The following is a 22896-nucleotide window of genomic DNA, read 5'->3' on the forward strand; positions in this document are numbered from 1 at the left end:
TGAATATTCCTCATATTCCTTCATGGTTTTGAGACCAAAAATGTACCCTGAAGCCCAAGGATTCCAGGTCTGGGGGCGGGATGGGTCCGTGTTAGGTCTCCCAGCAGACTGCCATGGGTGACGCCCACGAGACACGTCGTGAGGAAATGCTTCCTGGTGCCCACCTTTCTCCTTTCTGTTCATCTTTGTTGCCTGCTAACGTGAACCTGTTGCCTCATTTAACTAAGAAACAGGTGATTTTGCCATAAATTTGTGGCAAAAAGGCTAGGACTGCAAACTCTGAATTTCTTTCTTGAATTCTCTGCTCTGTCATTGTCTGCGTGCAGCTCTATGAAAGCAAGGGAGATGGGCATAGATTGTAATAGTGTTTCCCTGATAATATTTTTAAAGCACTGTATGCTCTCTAAGGGTGATAATAATCCAGGTCTATTCTGGCTGATACTGTGTGTGTGTGTGTTTAAGGGATACTATGTTTTAATCTATTTCTAATGAATGATAGGAATTGGAACAAAAATTAACGTGTGTTTTATAGATCTGCTTATTACAAAGACTTTAAAAATAAACAGATGAAAACCAGCCTCTCATTGGCTTCTTCACATTCTCTCCTTTTGCACTTGTGCTTTCCTGCTTTTGTTACCATGGTTACTGGTTTAATCATGATGCACAGAACCGTTTCTAATTACAGTATATGCCAGCACAAAACTTAATTCTCTGCATATCTTAGGCCACGAACAGCTTGGCACTTTATTACCACATATTCTAAAAAAGATATTTGTACATAATTGGAAATCTGTTATTTTCTGTTATTTGTTATTAAAATGAAAATAAGTCTCTAAAGTGCATTGATGTTAAAATTGATGATACAAAAGTTTTTAAGACATGAAGGTTTATTACAAGTGAGACATCATTAGTGTTATCTCCAACATATTAATTAATAGCAGCTTTTATGCATTTAATATATTTTTCCGATCAGCAAATATTACTGAAAGGATGTTCGTAATTTAGAAACCAAAATTATTAGATTTCTGTGACTAAGCAGTTGAGCCGGAAGCTAATATTTTGGCATCATATTTTCTAAAATATGTATAACCTACATCAAAATTCCCTTTATTGAATTTTTAAAGGGTCTTGGGGATCATTTGGAGAGCAAACTATTATTTTTTTAATATGTATCAAGCTTATGTACCAGGGACCCTAGGTAATTTCTTCTAACGTCATGCAATGAGGTGGAGGGCCAGCCTGACTTAAATCTGGCTCCTTAGCTGCTGTTGCCGTGGTCCTGACTATATCATTCTAGTTAGAGCAGATTCCTAAAAAATGTTATAGGCATTCCTATTCATTTTCATTATTATTTTTCAGCTAAGCAGCTATTTTAAAATATCAATGAATTATTATTATCAAAAGAGATTTTAGAATGTGATTACTTTTATGCACATTTTTATTGTTAATGTGAAAATGCTATTATTCTTCTTAATTAAAATATCTTACCCTTCATTTCAGCCTTAGTAAAATGTTTGATAAACCAAAGGAGCATTACTTTTTTCTCACAAAATCACAATATGTTTCTCCCCAAACCTATAGTTAAACGTTTTCTGTTAGATTGTTCAAAGTACTTTTTATTACAGATTCTGGTGATTGTGCTCCCAAACATATTTGAATCATATTTTCTCTGTTTGACGTACATTTTCCAAAGCAATCAGTGTTTGATGGTTTCATGATTCCTCTGGTCCTAAAACCTCTTATGTATTTCATAAATGCTAGTCCACCAGGCATTTTCAATTTCTCTGATAACACAGGTCACTATCATACAAAGTATATTCTATTATGCAATAATAAATGGACTGTGGCATCATCATTAATGTGACCTTGTGTGGCAGTCTTCTGCAGCTGTGTTCCTACCTGACCTGGCGTGGGATCTTTATGGCATGTGTGCATTTTCCAAGAAATAACATATGCAGCCTGGAACTAGGCCCTACGATTCCATTTATGCTTATGCGAAACCTGTGACTGCCAAACTAGAAATGTTTTTCTGCCTGTTAAGACTGAAGTAGATAAATGTAAAATAAAAACATGAAAAATTTCCTGCTGCAAAGACTCGATTCTTCTTGTTGCTTCTGTTTAAAATCATCATATTCCTTTTCTAGGCCATGCTGTGCATCCACTCATATGTAGTTTATTACAAAATAAATTTTAACTGCCAATTGAGTTTTATTCTGACTTTTTCCGTCTGGTAGACTTATAGTTAATGGACATGTATAATGAGGATATTATGTTGTTAACTGAAGTAGCTTTAAAATTAGTGAACTATTTAATTGCCATTTAAATTGGTGAAGAGTGGCTTCTGTTTGATTGGAGAAGACATATTTATGGGCTTTTTATTTGGTATTTTTAACTTGCCTGGCAGCAGATGTAAATCAGCTGGGAAGGCATAATTCTATTAAGTGTAGCTATGCTGATTTAAGAGAGACAAAAATCTCTTAATTTGGGTAACAGGTTTTCCATCAGGAAGAATACAGATTATTCAATCATTCACAATTCTAAATCCTCTAGAAATAAAATTGTAGGCATGAATATTGCTACATGAGCCTGTCTCTATCTTTTTTCAGGATTCTTTGCTATTTCTCTTGGCAGCAGTTGAGTGCTATTAATTGTCTTTGCTGGGACAATATTGGATTTTCTCAGAATTCATTCTGAACTCTAACCCTAATCCATAGGTATGACAGACATAATTTAGACTTCTATGCAGTTGCGTTCAATTGACAATCATAAGCAGAGTTAACATTTATAAGGTCAAGCATTTTTCAAAACAATTTTAATAAGCAAATTTTAAAAATTTACTTATTAAATAAATTCTTTATTTTTAAAAATAAAATGATTGAGAGTAAGCCTGAGGTTTAAAAAGGTGAATCTCAGAATGTATAGTATCCATTCACTTGGGGTCACATGTATATAAATAATTGATCAACAATTTTAAAATTAAATTGGTTGATTGAGAGTCTCCTTATTGACCAGACCAATTGCATTATTTTATTTCTGATTTTGATCTAAGTGGCACTTGTCAATTTAGATGCACTTGTTCATTGTAAAAATTGGTCTGTTTGTCTGGCTGTTCTCTCCACTGAGTGGTTTTATGTGAGCAATTTTCTAATAGCCAGATCACTTTTTTTAGAATTTAATGTTAGAATTAAATTAAATTCCAAAAATAAGATTTTTGAAGATTTCAAAAGTAACCTTTTTTTTTTTTTTTTTTTTTTTGCTGAGGAAGATTTGCCTTGATCTAACATCTGTTACCAATCTTCCTCTTTTTACTTGAGGAGATTGGCCCTGAGCTAACATCAGTGCCCAACTTCCTCTATTTTGAATGTGGGTGACTGCCACAGCATGGCCACTGAGGAGTGGTGTAGGTCCACACCCAGGAACCAAACCTGGGTTGCAAAAGTGAAGTGCACCAAACTTAACCACTAGACCATGGGGTCGGCCCCGGGTGCATTTGCATATTTTTATAAGGTGAATTGGGTCTCACTATGCAAGTTGTTCTGTAACTTGTTTTTTATTTTTAATTTTCAGTAAGTTTTTTCATAGAGGGACATAGAGATACAACTCATTTGTGTGAAAGGCTGCATTGAGTGTGTAAAGTAATGTATTTAATTGAGGGACATTTGAGTTGATTCCTTTTTATTTATTATGTACAAAAAGTACTATAATGAAAAGTTTGCATGTAAGTCAGGATTTCTGTAGATTTGGCTTCTAAAAGTAAAATGGCTGAGTCAGAGAAGATGCACGTTTATAATTTTCACATTTTGATAAGTTGTTCTGCCCAAAAGCTTTTCCACTAAAAGTGAGTGACGGTTTTGTCATCCTGTACCCCTGCCAGTGCTGGAAATCATCAACCTTCATTATAGGTATATAGTAAAAGATATCTTTTTTTTTTTTAAGATTTTTTTTAAAATTTTTTATTTATTTATTTTTTTTTAACAATTTTATTTTTTCCTTTTTCTCCCCAAAGCCCCCTGGTACGTAGTTGTATATTCTTCGTTGTGGGTCCTTCTGGTTGTGGCATGTGGGACGCTGCCTCAGCGTGGTTTGATGAGCAGTGCCATGTCTGCACCCAGGATTCGAACCAACGAAACACTGGGCCTCCTGCAGCGGAGCGCGCGAACTTAACCACTCGGCCACGGGGCCAGCACCATAAAAGATATCTTTTAATTTAAATTTCTTTAATTCTGAGTGAGATTGACCATCTTTTCATGTGTCACTCGGCATTCATATTTATTTTCTATAACTAATTTTATTTTCCGTAATTTATTCTTTTGCTTGTCATTTTATCATTTATTTGAAGTTCTAAATACACTATAGATTTTATAGTTCTAAATATATTATGGATAATATAAATTTAGTAACGAATTTCCATCAGTCTTGTGCTTATCTTTTAACTTTATGATATTTTTACTTTGTAAATGTTTTAAATTTTTATATTATTAAGAAAAACGTTTTTCCTGTATTGTTTCTGGTTTTGTGTCTCATTGGGTTATCCTTCCATATTCCAAGATTTTAAAATTTTTTTATGTATTTTCCTAGATCCCTTATATATATTTTAACATTTAGTTATATAATTTAATTCATAAAATACCCTTGAGTGTCTGCTGGCTGCTAAGATTCGTGTCCTGCGCTGGCATACAAGGTGGAGCCAGCCCGACAGGAGCCCTGCTCTCAATAGGCTTTAGTGTCCTAAGGATGCTAGTCAGATAAGCACTTTAACGAAGGCAATTACAAACTGAGATAAGTGCAATGAAAGAGAGTCATGCGTGGAATTCCTATTTATTTTATTGGAAATAGAAATACAGTTACTTTTACCAAACGTTTAGCCAATATATATTTTTTCTTCTTCTCCCCAAAGCCACCCAGTACCTCATTGTATATCCTAGTTGTGAGTGCCTCTGGTTGTGCTATGTGGATGCCACCTCAGCATGGCCTGACAGGCAGTGCCATGTCTGCATCCGGATCTGAACCGGTGAAACCGTGGGCCACCAAAGCGGAGCACGCAAATTTAACCATTCGGCCACGGGCCCGCCCCCTAGCCAGTATTTTCTATTCAACTAATTGCATAGTGCTTCATAGTCTTCTGATTTTAAAACTTGAAAGTGTACCTGTAATGAATCAGCATTTTTCTGAACTTTGTTCCACTAAATCAATAATATCGTTGTACTTTTTCAAAGTTTTTTTAGCAAGCCTGACACATTCACTCTCCAAGATCAACTTTGGATTTGCTCCTTATGTTGTATAAACTTAAAACATTATAAAAGTTTTACTGGGTCTTACTGATTTGCTAGCTGAATTAAGAGGTGAACTGGGATTTGTATATTAATGAGCCCTTGAATTCAGGATTATGAATTTATTCAAGTGATATTTTATTTCTTGTATTAAGTATATTTCATGTTTTATGTTTTTCTTCATAAGTCATATCTATATTTCTTTTTTGTTCATTGCTATTTAAATGGGTATTTAAAAAATTGCAATTTCTCTGAGTATTTCTTTTCCTCTGGCTGTGGTTTTAGAAATCCAGATCTGTTACTGGCTGTGGGGTGGCAGAGGGAAAGGAGATGAAGTACGACTGGGCAGGCTTTGTTTTAATAGTGGAGAGTAACTTCCTTTCTGTACAGTGAGGGTCTATTCCTTTGGATGCTGTGAGTTACCTGGAGCAATTTCCTTCTCCTTCCCCCAAACTCAGTCGCCTTTGAGTGAGTAATTCCTGAGAACTGTGATGAACAGCCCAAGGGACCTGCCACCAGGAGGGCAGAGGGGAGGAGGTGAGAGGGGGAATTGCAGGCTGTGGTGTAGCTAACCCGGTAAATCCAGGTCAGGGAATGGATGCCATTCTGACCAGACAGCTGACCTCATGGTCCCAACTCAGGACAAGAGCACGTTATGGCACTCGGCAGGGTCAGTGCTTAGCACAATGCCCAGCACAGAGGGTATTTTAGGAGTCGTGTCATCATCCTTCAAGTAATCAAGAGATACATGTGGAATTAAATGGGACTGAGAGGCTATCATTCCTTTTTAAATAACAAACAGGTCTTAGTATCTGCTTTGGAATTTTATGCTTGGTTGTGACCTCTGAGCATGAGAGGGGGCTTTGAGCGATAATTTAATTTTATCATTATTGTTTTAAAGAATATATGCGGGGCATTAGCTAGTTTAGGCGACATTCTAAAAAATGGGACTAAACTTTATGACTAACATAGTCAGTATGAAGCAGTTTGTTATACAATTTGCAAATAGGCCTGGAGGCATAAATGATAGCTTCAAAATCATAAATGGAAGGAAAATAAATTAAATGTGATGGTTTTATTGCCTTGCTGTTATGTGAAAGAGTATCTGAAAGTGTTTACAGAAAGTTAATTTCCTTTTTTATATTTACTTTTATTGAGCTAGTTAGTTTCAAACAAAGCTCCATAAATTTTAGAACCAAAAACAAAACATTGGTATATGCCCTCAAACGACGTTTTACTGTTTAAATAGTATCTCTTGAAAATTATGGTGCTGACATTTATTGAGATGAATACAGTCCATGTAATTTCTCTTACATCTTCAGATTTGGATAGTATTTTAGAGCATTCCAGTCACTAGAACTTCAAATTAGCAACTCCAGTAAACAATTTAGTTTTTATTGTCATAAATTATTGATCTACAGGCAAAATTTGGTGTATCTATGATTTCCTAGATTCGTGGATATAAACCTTTTCCTTTCACATGTTCATTTATAAAAATTTGGGAATCACTGATTTACAAAAGAGAGTAAATGCTGTAAAATTAACATTTTAAAAAATCAGCATTGGGGCCGACCCAGTGGCATATTGGTTAAGTTTGTGCTCTTTGCTTCAGCGGCCTGTGGTTTGTGGGTTCGGTTGCTGGGTGTGGACCTATGCACCACTGGTCAAGCCATGCTGTGGAGGCGTCCCACATACAAAACAGAGGAAGATTGGCATAGGTGTTAGCTCAGGGCCAATCTTCCTCATCATCAAAAAAAAAAATAAATCAACTTTACGCAGGAAAAATTTACCTATAATCACATGCGCCCATTTTAAGGGTAGAGTTCAATGACTTCTGGCAAATGTGAAGCCTGTGTAACCACCATTGGTCCCCAGAAAGATCACTTGTGCCCTTTGCTGCTTATTACGCCCTCCTTGCCCCCAGGCAATCACTGATCTGTCTTTGCCACTATAGATTGGTTTTGTCTGCTCTAGAATTTGATATAAATCAATGTACCTTTCTGTGTTGGCCTCTTTCACTTAGCAGAAAGCTTTTGAGATTCAGAATCATTGAGATTCATTTGTTGTATGTATTAATAGTCCATTCTTTTTACATGCTGAATAGTATCCCATTGTATGGACTTATGATTTGTTTATCCCCTCACCTCCCATTTGGGGCTATTATGAAAAAAAAGAAACACTTCTCAGAACATTCTATGCAAGTCTTTGTGTGGACACATTCTTATTTTTCTTCACTAACTGCTGGGAGTGTAACTGCAGGATCATATGGCAAATGTATGTTTAACTTTGTAAGAAAAGTCAAACTGTTCTCCAGAGTTGGACCGTTTTACATTCCCACCAGCAGTGCGTGAGACTTCATGTTACTCCACATCCTCACTGATCCTAGAGACTGTCAACGTTTTTATTTTAGTCATTGAGAAGGTATATATTGATATCTCATTATAGTTTTTTTTGTTTTTTTGTTTGCTAAGGAAGATTAGCCCTGAGCTAACATCTGTTGCCAATTGTCCTCTTTTTTTTTCTTGCTTGAGGAAGATTAGCCCTTAGCTAATGTCCATGCCAATCTACCTCCACTTTATATGTGAGTTGCCACCACAGCATGGCTGACAAATGGTATAGATCTGTGCCTGGGATTCAAACCCATGAACCCAGGCCACTGAAGCAGAGCACATTGAACTCAACCACTATGCCGTGAGGCTGGCCTCTTGTCATAGTTTTAATTTGCATTTCCCTGAAGATTGGAGATGTTGAGAATCTTTTCATGAGCTTATTGATCATTTGTATATATTCCTTTTGTAAGTGTCTTATCTTTTTCCCATTTTTAATGGAGTTGCTGGTTTTCCTGTGATCAGTATTTGTATGGCATATCTTTTCCAGTCTTTTACTTTTAATCCTATTTCTTTCTTTATATTTAAAGTGTACATCTTATAGAGAGCTGAGCATTGATTTTTCATATAGTCTGACAATCTACATTTTATTTGCAGTGTTTAGACCATGAATATTATTGTAATTGACAATATGAGTGGATCTAAGTTCTTGTTATTTGTTTCCTGTATGTTCCATCTATTCTTTGCTCATTATTTAACTTTTTCCTGACTTCTTTTGGGTTAATTGAGTATTTTTTACTATTCCTTTATTTTGTTTATCAACTATATTTCATTTTTAGTACTTGCTCTGGGATTCACAATATGCTCTTTAACTTATCACAATCTCCCTTCATATAATATATATATCTTCATGTATAATGTAATAACCTTAAAACAGGGTACTATTTCTACCTTCCTTTCTTTGTATTATTGTTGTCATACATTTTACTTCTGTAGATGTTGTAAGTCCAGAATACTTTGCTCTTATTTTTGTTTTAAACAATTATCAAGAAATGTTTTAAAAAAATGAGAAAATGCCTTTTAGATATACTTATATACTTTTCATTTCTGGAACTTGTCAGTCCTTTTTGTAGACCTGAGTTCTATCTAGTATCATTTTCTTTTTGCTGAAGAATTCCCTTTACTGTTTTTTTTTTTTGTGGCACTTCTGCTAGAAATGGATTTTCTGTTATTGTTTATATAAAAATGTCTTCATTTCACTTTTCTTCTCACAGTGTGTGTTTCCCTGGATGTAGAGTTTCAGGTTGACAGGTTTTTTACCCACCGCACTTTAAAAATAATATTCTATCATCCTTCCGATTGTGTAGTATCTGATGAGAAGTCTGAAGATCTTATCTTTGTTCCTCTACATGTGATGTGTCTTTCCTGTTTCGTTGCTTTTAAGATTTTCTTTTTATCATTTGTTTTCAACAGCTTGATTATAATGTGTCTTGGTGTGATTTTCTGTGTGTTTATACACCTTGAGACTTGTTAAGTTGTTTGGATCCGTGCATTTAGAGGTTTTCTTCAATTTGGGGAAAAATTAGCCATTATTTATTAAAAATGTTTTTTTCTGTCTTACTCCTCTCTCTTTTCTTTCTCAGACTCCAATTACACATATATTAAACTGTCCCAGATATCACTGAGAATCTGCTGTCGTTTTGTTTTGTCTCACTATGCTTTGGTTTTTATGGTTTCCATAGCTATGTGTTCAGCTCTTCATGTCTTCCTAATAGATTGGGCTCTTAAGTCCATCCAAGGCATGTTTTTTCAGATATTATGCTCTTTATTTCTAAAAGTTCCGTTTGTGTCTTTTAAATCCTTCTGCATCTCTGTAATAGCTGTTTTAAAGTTCTTGTTTGGTAATTCCATTATCTCTGGCACTTACGATCTATGAGTCTGCGCTGTTGATTGATTTTTCTTCTTGTTTGACTTTTTTTAGCGATATTTCATTGGCTGTCCAAGGTTGTGAGTGTCGGGATTTTGTGTCTTTCGTCAAGAATGCTGATGTTTGTTTTAGCAGGAACCTAAGTTACCTGCAGACCAGCCTGATCATTCTAAGCTTGCTTTAAAATTCGTTAAGCCTTGTTTACACTTGTCTTTACTTTAGGACTAGTTCAGCCCTAGTGCCAAGATGGGACCCTTCTAAGGCCTCTGCTGTTTCCCTTGAGCCCTCAACAAGGACTGTCTACTATGGCTGGTTGAAATTCAAAAAGCTCTCTGCTCCTTGTTCAGCATAGATCTCCCTGGCTGTTATTTTGTATAGAATCATTGTTTATAACAAGACGTCTATAGCCAGTTGCCTGGGCTCAGATCCCACCACTTGTCATGTGCTTTTGGCCAAAGTAGGTAACCTCTCTGTCTCAGTCTCTCTGGGCTGCTATAACAAAATATCCTCAATGGTAATTTACAAGCAACAGAAATTTACTTCTCCCAGTTCTGGAGGCTGGGAAGCCCAAGATCAAGGCATCAGCATGGTTGCATTCTAGTGAAGGCCCTCCTGAGTTGTAGTCTGCTGACTTCTCACTGTATCCTCAAGACGCAGAAGGGTCTAAGGAGCTCTGTGGGGTCATGTTTATAAGGGCACTAATCCCATTCACGAGGGCTCTACACTCATGACCTGAGCCCCTCCCAAAGGCCTCACTTCCTAATGCTGTCAGCTTAGTGTTTAGGGTTTCAGCAGATGAATTTGGGGAGCACACAACCATTCAGACCATGCTTCAATTTCTTCATCTTTTGAAATGGGATACATTATGATGCCTACATCCCAGGGGATTAAATGCATTAAGACGTGTAAAGCCCTTAGAGTATGTACGGCACATTGTAAGTGCTAAGTAAGATTTGGAAACTATTATTAGAACTTAACACCCTAAAATATAGGATATTCAAAATTATTATTGTGCAGGTGTTTGTGTGCTTATGCAGTGACACACGTGTATATATTGTATGCATTGGTTATTGAAACTTCAGGTATAGAATCTGGGTCGAGAGATGGAGGGAGGTTATAGACTGCTAATTTAGGATTGCCAGATTTAGCTAATAAAAATACAATTTAAATTTCAGATAAACAACAAATAACTTTTACTATAAGTATGTCTCAAATATTGCATGGAACATAATTATAGTAGTCGTTTGTTATTTATCTAAAATTATAATTTAGCTAGGCAGCTTGTATTTTATCTGGCATCCCTGACTTCTGTCCATGAACAGAGGAAGGATGGAAGCAATCTTAACCCTCACACCAACCTAAGCTCAGGCTTCAATAATGGTTACGTTAGCCAATATTTATTCCATATTTCTCTCTGCCTCGATTTCTTCATCTGTAAAATGGGCACAATAATAGAGATTACCTAGTGGGATGGTTGTGCAGATTGAGATAGGAAAAACAAGTGCTTATAACTGGGCCTATCTTAACCTAAGTGCCTGCTAAATATTCACTAGGATGTTGATGACTGTATTAATGATTATCAAACCAAGACAGTGTGATTGCTATTATTACTCTTTGTTTTTGTGACTATTTTTTAAGTTTTTAAAATTAGACATGATTTCCTGTCTCAAGAATTTGATTGATAGTTTAGCTATGTATTGTCTAAACCTCATACGTTGTACCACCTAGTTATTTATCAGAGTATCAGTTATTTAATCACATATTGTACCAAAATTATGTAATGTTAACCGAGAAGGAAAAGTCTATGTTTAGGAAATAGTTGTGTTGCCTTCACTGTTTGGTATGTGGGAGGAATGGAATGCCCATTTTATCTGCAGGAGAAGTGCCAGGATTCTTGACAGAAGTTTTCAAATTATTCAAATAGCTTTTATTCTTAAGAATCAAAGGGATTAATACGAGGTTCAGCATTTGAGACTCAAAAGAACAAGCAAAAAAAGATTCTTTTAAAATTTAATTCAGAGTTGAATATAATTGTCTAAATTTAGCTTGTGAAGTGCATGAAATATGCTGTATAATATCCAAAATGCTCCTTAGAAGATGAGTTCGTGTTGAAACTTTTTTCAAAAATAGCAGAAGAAAGGTTTATAAAGATTTTTTTTAAAGTTTAGGCTATCTTATGCTTTCTGTTGCTGATGCTGTGGCCTTGTCTAGAAATCTACTCTTTTAAAAAGAAGGATATTTACATGGCAGTGATCTTCCTTTGAACTAAACTGGTCTGGTACTTTTGTTTTGAAGCTGCTGATCTTATTTTCAAGTAGGGGCAAAAAAGCACAAGTTTTACAAGATGTTTTTATTAACAAAAGAAGCTTGCCTCAATTGAGAGTCTGTGTTATCTCTGTGTTTCATGACTGTGACATTATTCATCTCTGAAACTCACATAGCCTGTCAAATAAAATAAAACAACTCTTGAGGGTTGTTTGTGTTGAAAACAGAAAGAACTAGAGAAATGGAAGTTAAGTTTAAGTGATTTTTAGGTTTGCCTTTGTCTATAGGGAATATGTAGGTTCCTCGGGGACTAGACTAACTCTTCATTTCAAAATACTCTTTGGCTCCAGTCGCCCCTAAACAAGTACAGGGCCATGATATATATAGAAGAGCATTTCCTTCCTACTGTTATTTGATATCTCCATTATGTGATATTATAATTCTCACTCTGTATGTTCCTACCTCTAGGCATTTATCACGTTCTGCTTTAGAATTTGATGGTTTATATACTTCTCTCCCTTACTAAACTGGAAGAGCCAAGATGTCAGAAGTATTGTTTTATTTATATATTTACATCTATTGCACGAACAGATATGGTGGCTGACACATGCCAGAGGTTCTGTAATCGTATCTGGGAGAATTAATGAGCTGTGATAGCTGAAAGGGAAAAAAGCCAGCATGTTTACTCCCTGAATACTTCTGTACTCCAGATGTGTGGGTTTTCCTCCCACATCAGGCAATTCTGACACTATCTACCAGGAATTAGCATCAGATCCCACAGTACAGGACTCAGTCTCACCAGACTGCTCCCCCCACTTCAGACACCAGTTGCAAGTTGTGTACATGCCCCACCCAGTTAATATGTCCTGGCACAACTTTACAAATGCAGAACAGGATTAGTTTACTTGTATTTTAATAAGTGGATTCATCATTGTTTAACCCACAGTCCTATCAATGGGGATATGCCTTTCAGAAAATAACCACAGAGCAGTAGGCCTCTCAGAACAACTCTGCACTTCTAAAGGACTCTAAAGGACTCCTGGCTTCTTGAAGCACAAGCTAATGAAGTTTCATCACAAGATTTAGCTTTCAAAATATTTTGACTGAGATATGTGATTTCAGGAATAGAAAGATGTTCCTTTTTGTTTATGAAAGTGTCTTAAATACAGAATAAATCACCGATGTTCTAAAATGGAAGGCTGCTGTTGTGCTCCATGTCATAGGCTGTCATCTTTAATTTTCGTGGGTATTTCTGGGAAGGCTCTTGCTTTCAAAACTTTGTTTATTTCTTTCTCTTAATCACAGCCCTGAAACTGTTGAGAGTTAATGTAAGTGTCTTTATTCCACGTGAGCCTTAGACTTGCAGCATGAGACAGCCTCATCCATGACTTCCTTCGGCATCGGCCACCTATTCAGGTCAGTGATCCCAGAAATACGCATGGTAGAAATGTGCAATAAAATGTATTTTCAGACAACCCCATCCGTGCAAATTAATCAAGGCTACAACCAATTAATAATAATTAGAGTGTTTCCGTTAGAGCTTCATTATTTTAATTTTGAGAGTGTGATATTAAATAGAAATTCCTATTATACATCAGGGTTCTTTGGTTAAATCACACTATAAAAAATATTAAAATGTGATGAATTAGAGTTAAATATGCTTATCTGTATTCTGACTCTTTTGCACATGGGAATTTAAACAGGAAAAAAAAGCAACCTGATATTTTCATGGCTCCCTTTCTTGGTGTCTTGTCAGTTCTCTGCCTACCACATGCCAGCCAGGCCTGGTGCAGCACCCACTTGGCTGGTCAGTACACAGCTTCCTTCTGAAATGACTCCTCTTTTGTGCCAAGTTCTTCTGGATGAGTTTTTGTTTATTTATTTTTTCTGGTGAGGAAGATTGGCCCTGAGCTAACATCTGTTGCCAATCTTCCTCTTTTTGCTTGAGGAAGATTGTCACTGAGCTAACATCTGTGCCAATCTTCCTCTATTTTATGTGGGACACCACCACAGTGTGGCGCCAGAAGTGGTGCTAGGTCCACACCTGGGATCTGAACCTAGGAACCCTGGGCCACTGAAGTGGAACACATGAACTTAACCACTACATCTCTGAGTCTTTAATTTTAATGTTATTTCCTGGGTAGAAGAAGTCTTAGTAGAACTGCACTTATTATGGAATCCTATATCCAGACACTCCATGTGGACAAACAAACTAAACAGAAAAAAGTGGGATAGTTTTCCCAGGTTAGGGTTTATGTCAGTAGATCAAGACTTCTCCAATAAATGTATTTTTTAAAACAATGCCTGCGAAATTGTAGCATTTCGTTCCATTTATTCCAGCCTTTTTGTCCAGAGTCATCACTGTGTTAATGAGAAAGTTTTACCATTAAAAGGCGTCTTGTGAACCTTTCTGCAATATATAGTCTTTCCAAGCCTTCAGAATTCAGAAGGAAGGATTTGCTCACTTCAGCACACTGATTTTATAAAGCAAAGTGTACATTTATGAAAAAATAAGAAACTCTTCTGTTTTCTGAATCTGTACCCTCTAGCAATGACTGCCATTTCTTGTCCTCTCTAAAAAGTGGGGATGGCAATTTCCTAAACAGGGATGACCCTCCCTCCACAAACTGGTTAACCTCAGGGAAACAAGTAGGTAGAAACAAAGTGCATTCGCATGACATGATTTATACTTTTGTTCTTAACCAGTACTCTCTTAAGTAGAGCTGTGGACAAAACATGTGGTCAGTTAATGAAGAAGCACGAGAATAAGAGTTGTAAGATCTGGATCTAGTTCAGCCATTGACTGACTGAGTCCACTTGGGCAGATCCACGAGCCTCAGTCTTCTCTTTCAAGGGTTCACGCATCTCTTCCAGTGAAATGCTGTAGACTGTCCTGAACATGCACTAGTCAACCTTGGGCTTCTGTCTGGCATGAGAGCAGAGTTCCCATAGACTGGAAACTGCATTCCTTGTCTGTATTTGAACCGTGGTCAGTGAATAGCACAATGTTTTCAGAAATGACTGGACATTTCTCAGCAAAAAGAACCATCCCCTCAAAGCCATGTTCTTCTGTCCCAATAGGTCACTTCATTTCTTGTCTTGGTCTCCAAATTTTGTCTTTTATGCACCCTATCAGTAAAAACATTTTCCATCTGTGTACCCAATAGATGTACACTTATAACGTCAATGCACGTATCATTGGACTTACATATTATGTAGTTTATGAAAATATTTTAAAAGTAAAAGTTAGAAAAACATGAGATAAAGTCAACACTATTTTAAATAATATTTCATTTACAGCATAGACACCTATTCGGTTCTACTAAAATATAATTGTAAACAGTAATATTTTTATTGCAAGCAATTTGACTAAATAAACTCCCATATATATTATATGAGTTACGACAGTGATTCAAAGGCCTGATTTTAAGTACAGTTTATTTTATTATTTGGTTATTAAATTCAAAATTTAGTTCTCCTTCAATTGGCTCGTCTCTATAAACCATAGTATTTTGAATTGTCAATGTTATCTCTGTATAAATGCTGAGATTCTCATATGCTCAGAGAAAACTCTACTAAGTGAAAAATACTCTTAATTCTAATATTTTCATGTTGGAAAATAATAAATATTTCAGGTCAAATATTTTCACAAATACTGTCTTTATGCCCCAATTCAGTGGAATTTTCTTGGACAAATATTTAAAATAAAATTTGTTAAATAAGTTGATTCTTTTGAATGTTTTATCAAATTTAGACACCATGTAATTTTGGGTCATTGCAATTTTGTTTTACTCTCATACAGAGTATAAAATTATCCCACAAAAAATAGGAGCTCTATTAAAAGATTTTTCTCACAAGTCAAGCTATTCTAAACACAGAGAATTTAAAAATTAGATCTGGAAGTCCATTTGCTCTCTCAGTGTTTAATTTGCTTAGTTTTTTCCTTGCTCTTGTCTATTTTTTTCTGTTGCAGCTTATTCTCAGTAATTACAATTGACCCACAACTTCAAAAGCCAACATTTTTGGCTCTCCACTTATTGAATACTTTGAAAAAAACATTCAAAGTTTAAAGATATACTTTCAAAATTTAGAGAATTTGTTTATAAATGCACACAAATGTACAGGCACATACATAAATTTTGACATCTACACCTGTATTTTGATTGGTACAACATTGAAACTAGAAACTAGTTTGGATATAATTATGAATTTTAATACATCTACCAGTCCCAACCAAGTACATGTATTAGAAACATTATTTTTCTTCCAAAGCTGTACTCCAACAAAATTTGTATTCATATTATCACCATAAAAGCAAATAATTTTTTGTCAAGTTAAGCTTTTTAACTACAATTACAATAGTGTTTATTGTAATGTAAAGTGTTTCAGTTTCAATGAATGAGTTTCTAAAAGCTTAGTTTGAAATATATAAATTCGATTTTAAAATCCAAATCATTCTGGGAATTAAATTTAACTGGTTTTTATTTCTGTGCTTCTATTTGAAGTATTTCTGACACAGGATCATTTAACTGCGCAGTTTACGTGCTAAATGGAAGCAGCGTGTTGATAGCTCTGCCTATGTGCTCAAGAAAACTTGCAATAAAATAATGCACAAAACTAATCTAGAAGTCAGGTGTGCTTCCCAGAGGGATGCAAACACCCTCTTATGTAGCTTCACTTCTTAAATCTCTGTGTTCAGGTACAGGCTTCTTATGTAACTGCTAACGTGTAAAAAGTTATTCTTCCTCAGCAGACGTGTTTTCTGGTTTTCACGTGATAACGTATAGTACCATACTCAGTCAACAAACATTTTGAAAAGTTACACATTCCTCATCAACTTCTTTGAGAAATGGAAATTTGGTTCTTAATATTTTCATTAAACATGACCTTCAGAGCTAATTGATGGCAAAATGGTTCATTGCAAACCGAAAAGCTTTGCCAGAATAAATGATATAAATAAATGTAGATTTAATGATGCAACCACTGTAGCATGGGCGTTGAGACTTCCCTTGATTTGTTCCCAGCTGAAACTGCTCATTCTCTATTTCCCTCACGTATTTCACAAACACCTAACCTGTAATTCCCCATGTGCCTCACTGATCTCTCTGACCGTTGGGGCTGAGAGCTCTGTTCCTCTCACAGTCTTTACCAAGGGCCGCCACACATCTGGCTGGTTCAACATGTGCCAAAGTGGCTTCATCAAATACTTTTCCCACTACCGCCTTCCTCTCTCCCCAGCCACTGGTGTCTCCTGTGCGCCATTTGGTCTTTGATCACACTGTGTGCTGTATTTTAAGGAGGATTTGGTAATATTTCACTTGGAGAGGGTCAGCAATAGAGACTTGTCTTCTTTAGGTGTAACCCTGTGTGAAAATGAGAGCTCTCTTTGCTGCACAAAATTTCTCACCTTGCTAGATATGGCTGTGCCAGAAGCAGGGAGGAGAAAGCAGTGGGCTTCAAAACCCATCTTGGCCTATTTGAGTGCAGTTGTTAGTAATGACACTTCACTTGAAAAGGAAAAAGCCAGGACCAAATCTTAAGTAGGACTACTCCAGGCAAACCTAGATGGCCCCAGGCAAATGGGGATTGTGACCCTTTTTAGTCTTCATGCTTGTCTTGTGGTATCAAGATGGCTGCTGTAGTGCCAGCCATAAAGACTTCATTCAGAAATAGCAAGGTGAGCATGGAATGGTGGAGGGAGATAGAGAACTGTCAAAAATATCTTTCTTGGAATCTTCCTCATCTCCAGCAGACTTCTGCTCACACTTCATCTGCTTATGAGGCAGGAGTCTGCCAGCTTCTCACTGTTTGATGTGTGTTACCTTCTCAGGCATATCTTGGCCAGAACTTAGACTCTGAGTTCAGTGCTGTTCCCACTATATATTCCCATGGCTCTCTTCCTTTGGAGTAAAATGTTCTTCTAAAGAAAGAACTTTCTCAAGGTATCAATCTTTTCCCTTATATGGTATATATAAATCTTCCACGCTACAAAATATCAGTAACTATAAAGACCACCTTTGACAACACGTTTAAAATCTAATTTAGATATTACTAGAGATTCAGCATCTTTTCCACAGAAAAATATTTGTAAATCAGTGGTAATATGGATAATGACAGAGTATCGATGACCTCATACCATTATATGATACCTAGATAAATAACAAGTGTGGATTGCACTGTAATTCACCAATACTGAGATAAAGATAAAGATAAAGAGCTGAAAAGTGCACTGATTAATTTATAGGATAGTATTATTTTGGTGGACTATGATGTATTTCATTTATAACAGCTAATACAGTATCCTTTTTCATCAGTGGGAAATGAAGAAAATATAGTAAAAGAAAATTAGAGACTTCCATATTCAGTTAGATTTTATCTTAGATTGATTTAAAATTACTAGTACTTATGGATTTTACCTGAGGGTTTATAAAAATTGTATCATGCAAATATTATTGTAAACTCCAAATGAACTGATCCTTATCTGAATTCAGACTTGATTCCAGGAGAGAGGAAATGAACTGAGCTGGTTTCATATACAGATGTTAAAACTGGGCTTCCGTTTTTATTTCTCCAATATCAAATTTCTTCTTTTTGGTGTGGACTTCAGAGCAAAGGTAAGGCTGGAAGGCTTTGGGACTCTTTCCAGCTTGGCTTAACTATACAAAGATAAGGGGACTCTAGTCTGTATTTCAGGATCTTTGGGGCCTCTGAGATTATTATGGAGCTGGACCAAAATCTAGCCAGAGAATCCAAAAGGAACTTTTGGTGTAAAGATATGGGGGGAGGTAAAAATCCACTACAGTGGGCTGATTTCAGGTGCCCAAGAAGACGGTGTGGAGCACACTGCACACTTGGATGTCATCGTATTTTCCTGGAAATTCCCTAAATTCTACTGTCAGTCTGGAAAGGAAAGTAACGTTAATTGAATGTCTGCTATGTGTTAGATATTTCACAAACATTGTCTCATGTAGGGGCTGGCCCCGTGGCCGAGTGGTTAAGTCTGTGCGCTCTGCTGCAGGTGGCCCAGTGTTTCGTTGGTTGGAATCCTGGGCACGGACATGGCACTGCTCATCAAACCACGCTGAGGCAGCGTCCCACATGCTACAACTAGAAGGACCCACAATGAAGAATATACAACTATGTACTGGGGGGCTTTGGGGAGAAAAAGGAAAAAATAAAATCTTTAAAAAAAAATAAAAAAAAAACATTGTCTCATGTAATCTTCACATTAACCATGGAAGATATGTATTTTACATTTTACATATTTCCCCCACATTTATATGTCATTCACATTTTAGGATGGAGAGTGGGATTTGAGCTCAGCTCTCTTGGCCTTTAAGGCTTGTCTTCAGTTACTACACAAACTGGATCCTTCACTGTTCACTTCAGAAGCCAGTTTCCTCCTCGTTCCCCTTCTGGGCTCTTAGATTATTTCTGGAGAGAAGTCAAGCGCTGGGGAAGGAGAGCCAACCTGGATAGACCTCCCTTACCAGCTTCATGCCAGCCTCTATAATTTGGGTTCTCATTTTTGCTGGCTATTTTGAGAAATATGGGACACTCCAATAAGTAAATGCAAAATCCCACTCCAAAAACAAAGCAAAACAAAACGTAAGAAACCTAGCGTAGTGAACAATGTGGTAGATCACGGTTGGAATTTGATTACTTCCTGTAATGTGGAACCCATCCCCTTCTATTCTGCCATGAGAAAGTGGGTTTCCAAAAGGCGTTAAGCTCACCGCAGACACAAAATTAGGGCCACATTCTACCTTTCTTAGGGGTTCCTTGAAACTTTAGTTATTTTATCATATTTAACAGGTTATGGAATATTTAATCTTCCTTATATCCCATTTTTTCATTGGGAACAATGGTCTTTGACTTTTTGGTGGGATAGGACATGGATTTCCTTGGAGAATCTTATTGAAATATTGAAATTCTCCTCTCCATGTATGAACAAAAATTTTTTTTCAACCTTAGTCAGTTCTCAGGTTTCAGAGGGCATCCACAAACCCATGGAACTCAGATTCAAGTCTCTGTTACATTGCCTGACTAATTAACCAAATGAGTTTATAATCTATTTGGACATGCCTTTCTTTTTTCTTTTAAAGGAAGGAAATTAGTCATGGTGGTGTATTCTAAGTGTTGTTTTTAAAGGTTTTCATTTAACTGTGTTTATTGATATAGAGTCCACATAGTCTCGATTAAACCTGTGCCTGCAGATCTTAGATGATTTGCTGTTTGTGTTTAATCTCACAGTTTTTTCTAATACCTGGTTTTGCTATCTCATTGCATTTGCAAGTAATTTCCTTATCTTTTACAACTCTGCTTTAGCCATATTACAGCATCATTTTCTCATAAACCAACTAGTGAATCTCAACTAGGAAAGAGGCACTCATTTCAGAATTACCAATACTTGCCAATTTGTCCCTGCACTATATTACTGGCTTCACCCAAGACACTCAGGTGGCCCTGCAGAAGGACCTTCCTCAGGATGTTGATGGATAGTGATGATTTTTTATATAGTATCTGTGAAATATTTTTAGATATTCTTGTGATAAACTATCAAAGCTTTTTTGTTATAGAAGTGGACAGAAATAATATTGTAATGTCATGCAGCTTAATATGATATTTTAATTAAGCATGAATCAGTGTGAGAAACTACCGAAGGGACGCTTATTTGACAAAGCCAATTGTTAAAGCGTAAAAAGTACTCACTAGGTTGATTCATCTTACATCCACTTTATGCAAATAATATGTTTTGAAGCTCATCATTGCAATAGCTACACCCAAGACCCTAATACCAAAACCCAGACATCTTTGTGGAAACTCCTTTTCTCAACTTTTCATATCTTGATTCTTTGCCTTTGGAACGAATGCCTTTTGTAAAACTTTTCTTCTGTGCATTTTAGCAACAACTGATGACAACAAAACCATCCTAATGCCTCCTCCTGGCAATCATTACTCTTTCTATTGTGATAGTAATTTAAAGTAATTTATTCTGCCTAACTAAGGACCACCGTTTACCCTTATCTAATACAAGATTGCCTTTTTGAATGCTCCTCAACTGAAGAAGAAGTGCACGTTGAGTTTACAAGAAGCAAAGCCAAATGTTGGCTTCTAAACTAGAGTCAATTTGGGATTGAGTGATTTGATATACCCACTGCAATGTAGGCTGGGAAATGTATTCTTTTAGCAGTGCGCCCAATTCTAAATGGGGCTTCTCTTAATTTGAGAGAAAAGGAGAGAATGTATGTTTGGTAGGCAATTAGCAGTCATGGACTCATCTATTGACTACATCTTTTTATCAAAGATTAAAACTTTGGTCTAATTCCTCTTTATTCCCCCTTGCATCCTGTTAAGTAGGAGCCGCTGGAAAGTCTTAAGCACACTTCACTGATTCCTCTAATGAAGGATGAGTTTTGTCCATGATTGGAAAATAAAAAGACCTGTTGTTTTTAAGTTAGAAATGTTTGGGTGCAAGTGTCAATTGTTAAGCAAGCTTATTCTGACCCATCAATCTTTTTTTGGTCTGTGAAACTCACTCTATTACAAAGGTGAGACACTGGATTTAAGGAGGTGATCCTGGACTGAAGCCCACTTCGATGTCATAAATAAGTTTTATGATACACATAATTTTTAGAAGTTCCTCAACAGAAAGTCATTACATTTAATTAGACTGCCAGAGACCTCGTTCTTACAAGACAGATCACTCAAAGGGTTGGATTTTTTTAATAAGTGGTGGGCAACAGTCCTAAGCAGATATTTTAATTAACTGTACAGTTATTTTTAGATGTACTGAAATTACACCCCATCATTTCCTAACTATAAAAGATAATCTTTCCACCTTCCCCAGTTTTAGATCAGTTTGTTTGTTTGCTCAATTTTCTTTCAAAATATGAGGCTATAAAATCAACAAATATGAAAAAGGTCTTTGTCTTTATTATTCAAAGATATTTCATGAAATAAGACAGATACTGTAAACAGGCAGCTCAGAAAAGAATGGGCATAAATGTGAAAATAATTCTTTCTCATTAACATTCAAAGACATACAAGATATAAAAGAGTGATGTGCTCTAGCTGAAGTTGCTAATAATTAAAAAATATATATTTCTGTATATTTCAGATATTGCACTATAAACATATTCTTTGAAAAAAATGCAGAAACATCGTATGCACTTTTCTCAGTAAACTCCAGGAAACTAAGTTAAGAAACTTTCGATCAAAAATCTTATGTTAAGAAAATGCTGTCTTTAGCTACAAGCATTCTTGCTAAGCTTTCTTCCCTATGGAGACGGGAAATAACCATTTTAGACATTTTCCGGAATTTATTTCTCTGACACCAGCCTATATGGAGTGATTCGATTTATTGCTAAAGCAGTTATTTCAGCTAATGTTTAAAAAGAGATGACTGCTTTAAGTTGCATTAAAAAGAGAACCAGGAAAAAAGGATCCGATTATTTAAAAATTATAATAATAGTATATAATTCCTTACAAATTACTCACTTATAAGGCAGCTTAACTTCGTTGTTTCTCTGTATTGTTTTCTTTAGAAAGCCTTCCTCACCTTGGGTTGAAACTTCTTGAACCATTTGGTATTATTTTTCCATTGCCTTTTTTTCTGTGGTTTTTGTACCAACTCATTTCTCTCGCATACTAGATTTCACAGTTTTTAGGATGTTGATCCCAAATTATTGTATGATCTTTTTCCCCTTCCCCTGTTTTATAAATTTTGTATCAAGGAGGATGAATGAAAAAGAAATCATCTGTTCTGTGGATTTTTAATGGCCCCACTATGATAACATAGATGGACAGATAAAATTTAGTCAGCCTCTTTTGGACTTCTTTGTTCTTTTTTGTTTCTGTTTTTGTGAGGAAGATTGTCCTTGAGCTAACATTTGTGCCAGTCTTCCTCTTTTTGCTTGGGGAAGATTGTCCCTGAGATAACATCTCTGCCAGTCCTCCTCTATTTTGTGTGGGAGGCGGTCTCAGCATGGCTTGATGAGCAGTGCTAGATGCACGCCGGGGATCCAAACCTGAGAACCCCAGGCCGCCGAAGCGGAGCATGTGAACTTAACCACTATGCCACAGGGCTGGCCCCCTGGACTTCTTT

General features: G+C 36.2%; 1 protein-coding gene across 2 annotated transcripts in view; it reads left to right on the forward strand.

The window, feature by feature from the left end:
• Positions 1-22896, forward strand: part of GPM6A (glycoprotein M6A) — a 312595-nt gene that overhangs the window by 57424 nt on the left and 232275 nt on the right. Inside the window, exon 2 of one of the 2 annotated variants that reach the window (XM_044760575.2) lies at positions 13095-13205. The exons of the other annotated variant lie outside the window; for it this stretch is intronic. The gene's annotated coding sequence lies outside the window, so the exon portion shown is untranslated. The remainder of the gene's footprint in view (positions 1-13094; positions 13206-22896) is intronic. 2 annotated transcript variants of the gene reach the window in all.

This window comes from Equus asinus, chromosome 27 (assembly GCF_041296235.1).
Source record: "Equus asinus isolate D_3611 breed Donkey chromosome 27, EquAss-T2T_v2, whole genome shotgun sequence".
Lineage (NCBI taxonomy): Eukaryota > Metazoa > Chordata > Mammalia > Perissodactyla > Equidae > Equus > Equus asinus.